General features: G+C 40.7%; 1 long non-coding RNA gene across 1 annotated transcript; it reads right to left on the reverse strand.

Moving 5' to 3' along the window:
- Window positions 1-4,677: 4,677 nt before the first annotated feature.
- Window positions 4,678-5,666, reverse strand: LOC308406001. Its single transcript, XR_013973440.1, has 2 exons — window positions 5,415-5,666; window positions 4,678-4,935 (listed from the first exon to the last, which is right to left on the reverse strand). It is a non-coding gene; the product is annotated as an uncharacterized lncRNA (long non-coding RNA).
- Between the last annotated feature and the right edge of the window lie 1,534 nt (window positions 5,667-7,200).

The raw sequence follows: 7,200 nt of genomic DNA on the forward strand, positions 1-7,200 counted from the left end.
CATAAGCATAGAGGGATCCAAACTTCAAGTACTGCTGTTTATTCACACACATCAAAACAAACACAAGTGTTTATTTCCAAGTATAGGATTATTTGCAATCGCCATAATGACTATATGGGTTACTTGGTCTGCAGTGAACATGCTTCCTCTGCCCCCAGCATCTGGTCATCTAGCAATTCTGTAAAGTAACAATTTCAGTATTTTTACATCAATGGTATTGGTGTGTTTCTCATTGGCATATGGAAGTGCTACAAATCTTTGTGCGAGGTGACTGTACTAACCGATTCTCATTTCAAGATGTCCTTATGGTGCTTGCTACAGTGTAGCGGCTCGAGTTAGGCTGGACCCGTTGGCCAGCTACCCTCAGGGTCATTCCACGGTTGATTACATGGTCCACTATTGTAGCTCTGATGTCATCAGCAATTCTATTTCTTACTCTTCCTACCCTTCCTCTCCCCCCTCCTCGTCTTCCTCTTGCTCCTCCTTGTCCTTGTCGTCCTCTTCATCCTACTTCTTCACCTCCACGTCCTCTTCCTCGGCCTCCTCTACTTCTCACTCTTCCTGCTCCCTCCATTGTACTCCGCACACACAGCTTACCTGTATTATAGTGCTTAGGCTGATTGCAAAGTGAACTAATTATCTAAAAAAGTTTTCACATGTGAAAGTGTGCCAGACAGTTGGCAAATTAGTGTTAATGATAGCCATACATGTGTATACTTTTGCTAGGAGTGTGTTGGAAATTTGGTAATTGAGTGTTGTGCAGTGAATTGTGCCTACAGTTTTGCAAAGTGTGTGTTACAAAATTGCAAACTGAGTGCAAAGCAGTTTTTGTGCTTTTAGTTTTGCAAACTCAGTGAGTGGTTTTGCTATAAGTCTGAATAGTTTTAGAGATTGTGCTACAGGAATCACAGTTAGGGTTTAAGCATTCAGAAAAAACTGTAAAACACAGGAGGGCATGGTGCTGCTGCCAGAGAGCAGCAGGTGTTAGCACGGCCCCTCCCGAGAAGCTTCTTACAGTTTTTTCTGATGGCTTTAACCCTAACTGTGATTCTTATAGCACAATTCCTAAAACTATTAATACTTATAGCAAAACCACTCACTGAGTTTGCAAAACTAAAAGCACAAACACTGCTTTGCACTCAGTTTGCAATTTTGTATCACACACTTTGCAAAACTGTAGGCACAATTCACTGCACAACACTTTTTTTGCAGAACTTTAAACACAACTCACTGCACAACACTCAATTACCAAATTTCCAACACACTCCTAGCAAAATTATACACATGTATGGCTATCATTAACACTATTTTGCCAACTGTCTGGCACACTTTCACATGTGAAAACTGTTTTAGATAATTAGTCCACTTTGCAATCAGCCTAAGCACTATAAACAGGCCACAGGTAAGCTGTCTATGTGGAGTACAATGGAAGGAGCAGTAAGAGTGAGAAGAGTGAGAATCAGAGGAGGCCGAGGGAGAGGACGTGGAGGTGAAGAAGTTGGAGGAAGAGGACATGGAGGTGAAGAAGCAAGAGGGTTAGAGGAAGTTAGAGGAAGAGGACAAGGAGGAGCAAGAAGAGGACGAGGAGGGGAAAGAGGAAGGGTAAGAAGAGTAAGAAACAGAATAACTGATGACATCAGAGCTACAATAGTGGACCATGTCATCAACCATGGGATGACCCTGAGGGAAGCTGGCCAACGGGTTCAGCCTAAACTGAGCCGCTACACTGTGGCAAGTATCATTAGGACATTTCGAAATGAGAATCAGTAAGTACTTTGTAGCACTGCCATACTCTAATGAGAAACACAACAGTACCATACATGCAAAAATACTGAAATTGTTACTTTACAGAATTGCTAGATGACCAGATGTTGGGGGCAGAGGCAGAATGTTCACTCCAGAGCAAGAGACCCATATAGTGAACATGGTGATTGCCAATAATGCAGTAAGACTGCGCGAAATACAGCAGCGCATAATTGATAATGACACCATCTTTCAAAATGTACACAGTGCAAGCATTTCTGCACTAAGTCGTGTACTTGCGCGCCACAGAATAAGAATGAAGCAAATTTACAGAGTTCCTTTCGAGAGAAACACAGAACGTGTAAAGCAACTGCGATATGACTATGTGCAGGTAAGCTAGTGTCATTGGTTCTGAATTTGGAAGTGCATACTGTAGTACTGTGCATGGGCCTGATGTGTTGCATTTGTTTTGTCTTGTCCAGAGAGTGATGGAACTAGAAGCAGATGCAATGGGACATGAGCTACTTTTTGTAGATGAGGCCGGTTTTAACCTCAGTAAAACCAGGAGACGTGGCAGGAACATTATTGGACACCGTGCCATCATCAATGTCCCAGGACAATGTGGTGGTAACATAACCATGTGTACAGCTATAAGGCAAAATGGTGTTGTTCATCATCATGCAATCATAGGCCCATACAACACTCCACACATTATTGCATTCCTGGACACCTTGCATGACATGCTTACTGTTCAGAGACCAGAGCAGACCCGATATGTCATCATATGGGACAATGTTAGTTTCCATAGGGCTGCTTTGGTCCGCAACTGGTTTACAGACCACCCATCCTTCATGGCACTCAACCTCCCTCCATACTCTCCATTCTTACAATTTTTTCTGATTGCTTAAGCACATTTTTTTGTAACTATTGGCTAATTTTGCAAAACTCTTCACACAAATAAGAAAACCTGTCACCCAATAATCAAAACATTGTAGTTCTCTTGCAAAAGCAAACACAGCTAGATTAACTCTTCACACCTTCGTAAAAATGGTGTTTCCGTATCAAACAGTACACACAAGCCATCATCTACTAAGCACACAATGTGCCAACTGCACACTGATGGTATGAATACAAAACACATCTGGCTTTTGCTTCCTCTGTGCACAAGGTAGGCTATGTCAGTTTGAGCTACTTCTGTCATAGATCCATAAGCATAGAGGGATCCAAACTTCAAGTACTGGTGTTTATTCACACACATCAAAACAAACACAAGTGTTTATTTCCAAGTATAGGATTATTTGCAATCGCCATAATGACTATATGGGTTACTTGGTCTGCAGTGAACATGCTTCCTCTGCCCCAGCATCTGGTCATCTAGCAATTCTGTAAAGTAACAATTTCAGTATTTTTACATCAATGGTATTGGTGTGTTTCTCATTGGCATATGGCAGTGCTACAAATCTTTGTGCGAAGTGACTGTACTAACCGATTCTCATTTCAAGATGTCCTTATGATGCTTGCTACAGTGTAGCGGCTCGAGTTAGGCTGGACCCGTTGGCCAGCTACCCTCAGGGTCATTCCACGGTTGATTACATGGTCCACTATTGTAGCTCTGATGTCATCAGCAATTCTATTTCTTACTCTTCCTACCCTTCCTCTCCCCCCTCCTCATCTTCCTCTCCCCCCTCCTCGTCTTCCTCTTGCTCCTCCTTGTCCTTGTTGTCCTCTTCATCCTACTTCTTCACCTCCACGTCCTCTTCGTCAGCCTCCTCTACTTCTCACTCTTTCTGCTCCCTCCATTGTACTCCGCACACACAGCTTACCTGTATTATAGTGCTTAGGCTGATTGCAAAGTGAACTAATTATCTAGAAAAGTTTTCACATGTGAAAGTGTGCCAGACAGTTGGCAAATTAGTGTTAATGATAGCCATACATGTGTATACTTTTGCTAGGAGTGTGTTGGAAATTTGGTAATTGAGTGTTGTGCAGTGAATTGTGCCTACAGTTTTGCAAAGTGTGTGTTACAAAATTGCAAACTGAGTGCAAAGCAGTTTTTGTGCTTTTAGTTTTGCAAACTCAGTGAGTGGTTTTGCTATAAGTCTGAATAGTTTTAGAGATTGTGCTACAGGAATCACAGTTAGGGTTTAAGCATTCAGAAAAAACTGTAAATCCCATCGAGGAGTTCTTCTCTGCCTGGCGCTGGAAAGTGTACGACCGTCATCCTCATCAACAGGTAGCCCTTTTACAGGCAATGGAGGAGGCATGTGGAGATATTGACCAAGCATCATGTCAGGCCTGGATACGGCATTCAAGGAGATATTTTCCCCGGTGCCTTGGACTGGAGGATATCGCATGCGATGCGGACGAAATTTTGTGGCCGGACCCAGAAAGACGACATGATGTAGGCTGATTGTCTTTGTTTTTCCTTTTTTTTGTGAAATTCCCATTTTGTGTTCTGACTTTGTCTTGGTTTTGATGAGTGTGAATAAACACCAATACTTGAAGTTTGGATCCTTGTATGACACTATGACAAAAGTGTGACCTCAAATTAACATCTGTACACAGAGAAAGCAAAAGCCAGATGTGTTTTGTATTCATACCATCAGTGTGCAGTTGGCGCATTGTGTGCTTAGTACACAGCAAATCCAGCATGTCCAAATTAACACTGTCGGATTTGATTTCAACACTATTAAATGTGTATATGGGTCCACACCAGAGAGTGTTAATTTAACTCTTTTTGGAGAGTTGGTACGTTAACTCTGATTTAGTGTTAAACACCAAATCTGTCTGGAGTTGATAATTTAACACTTGGTGTTAAGAGTTCATATATTAACTCTCAAAGAGTATTTTAGTTTAACTACGTAAGAGTTATCTTCTAATTCATTCTAAAAAGCGGGAATTTTACTGTTCTGAACTTTTACTAAAAAGATGCAATGGTTTTTGAAAAACATTTAGTCTGAACTGTGCACCACAATTTCAAAACATTTTCTGAAAGATGTAACAGTGTACATGTTCTCACTTTCATTAGAATTGTGTTTATCAAAAGGTCTGACATAGGTGAGCTGGTAAATGCAAATAACAGCATTCTCATCACTTATTTCTTCAATACAATATGCATGTCCTTCATTCACCCCTTTGTGGAACTTCAACGCACTTCTGCTCTCCCCCATATTCCATCTTCACAAGCATATCCTGTGCTGAGATTGAATAAAAATTAGTTGACACTAATTAATGGCACAAATAATCCAGTAAACAATTGCAGCACAGTAAAAAAAAAAAAAAGGAATCCTTTTTGAGCCATTACTTGTGTAAAGTATTTTCCCAAAAGACAAGGACACAGGCAACAGGTAATACTGAACTAAATGTAAAACCTCAACCTTTTTCATTTTTACCTAAACCGTGTGCACAAAACTCTGGAGGGATCTATGCTAACGTAGAACCCAGTCAGGTGTATTTGACCAAAAGTTTGACTGAAAATTCACATGCAAGCTTTTTTCAAGGCTGTGGTATTTGCCCGCAAACAATACCTTTCAGCTAGCTAAAACAGAATATTATGCTATCACCGAGCAACATGGCTAATGCCTTTCACACAGCTTTGTCTCAACTCCAAAGAGCCACAGAAGTAAAAGCTCATAATAATAATTGAAACAATCTTTGAAAAAATGACTTACCAAGCATGGCAAACAACTCAAATATGTAGAGCAAAATGTTCTGAAACGGCTTCACTTCAGCTTCGATTGGAGCCGTGCTGGGGGCGGAGTCTGTGAATTTACTCTATTGGTGTCATAGCCCCTCTAGGAGTTCAGAGTTAAGAGGTCAAGGGTTAATGTTTCCATTGTAACACCTCCAGATTTGACATAGAAACACTCATTTTTAACACTCGATTTTAACTACTATCATTTTACACCTCAGAGTTACATTAAAAGAATGTGACTCTGCTTAGAGTAAAATTAACTCTACTTTTGCAAGAAGACTATTAACACCAAAACATTTAACACTTTTGAATTTGCTGTGTAGATGATGGCTTGTGTGTACTGTTTGATACAAAAACACCATTTTTACGAAGGTGTGAAGAGTTAATCTAGCTGTGTTCGCTTTTGCAAGAGAACTACAATGTTTTGATAATTGGGTGACAGGTTTTCTTATTTGTGTGTAGAGTTTTGCAAAAATAGCCAATAGTTACAAAAAATGTGCTTAAGCAATCAGAAAAAACTGTAATTTAAGAGTTGACAATCTGGTGAAGACTGTGTGTTGAAGCTGGCCCTAATACTGCAACTGATGATGCTGACGTGGAACTGATCTGCAGGCTGAAGAGTGAGCACAAGGAACCCATTCCACTAGGTGGAGCCAAGAAGACCAAGCCCCTCCTTTTTGGAAAGTAAAATCCCCAGTTACAGTAACAAATAGAGCTGACCAGTGTAGGAATATCAAACAAATTTGACAAATAATATATGGTGTGCCTCAGTGCAATCACTGACTGGCTCAGACAGTGATGAATAGGATCAAACTTTTACATTAAAAAGTTTACAACAGCTGCGCTGTGATGAGGCTCAGACTCAAGTTGAAGACGTTTGCTGGGAAATGATTAAGCTATAAAAACAAACTGATTGTGTGTGATAGTGTAGCTGTCTGGGATGCTCCTGAGTGATTCTTTTGTGAGTAAGCAATACTTATGTAGGTTGCTATTAAGGTTGCTGCTTTGTGCCATAGGCATACATAACTCTCTAAATTGACGTTGCAACCCTCAGCATCTTACAAATTCAAACTATACTTGAAGCTTTATACCTGTAGGAGAGTTATACTGATTTACTGTCTGGAGATTATACCAGGTCTAGTCAAGACCATGATGAAGGCAAGACCAAGGTAAAGACTCACTTCTGGTACTCACTTTTGTTGCCAGCGGTTTAGACATTAATGGCTGTATGTTGACTTATTTTTAGGTTACAGCAAATTTACACTGACTACTTTATGTTGTATCAAAGTGTCATATCTTCAGTGTTGTCCCATGAAAAGATATAACAAAATATTTACAAAAATGTCAGAGATGTCCTCACTTTTGTGAGATAGCGTATTTAGCTAGTTATGCTGCAATAGGTGTAGGCTGCTGGGGGATTCCCATGATGCATTAAGTACTCCTTCTTCAGTCACCTTTCTTCCTCACAATCTGTTAATGGCTCTCTTCCACAGCATGTCTTTTGTCCTGTCTTCCTCCTCTTACCCCAACCAGTCGTAGTAGCTAGTTGCTCCTCCCCGAGCCTGGTTCTCCTGGAGGTTTCTTCCTGTTAAAAGGGAGTTTTTCCTTCCCTTTGTCAGGGCTGCGCTGGCAGACTGTGGGGATGCGAGGAAATAGGAACAAAATGTTGGACTTTGTGCGATGAAAGCAATGCGTTTATTTAAAGTGAAGCAAATTATACACTACAATAATAAATCCCCAGTGTGTTCCCGACTCCCGTGCCG

The sequence above is a fragment of the Rhamphochromis sp. 'chilingali' genome, assembly GCF_963969265.1.
Source record: "Rhamphochromis sp. 'chilingali' genome assembly, chromosome: 11".
NCBI lineage: Eukaryota > Metazoa > Chordata > Actinopteri > Cichliformes > Cichlidae > Rhamphochromis > Rhamphochromis sp. 'chilingali'.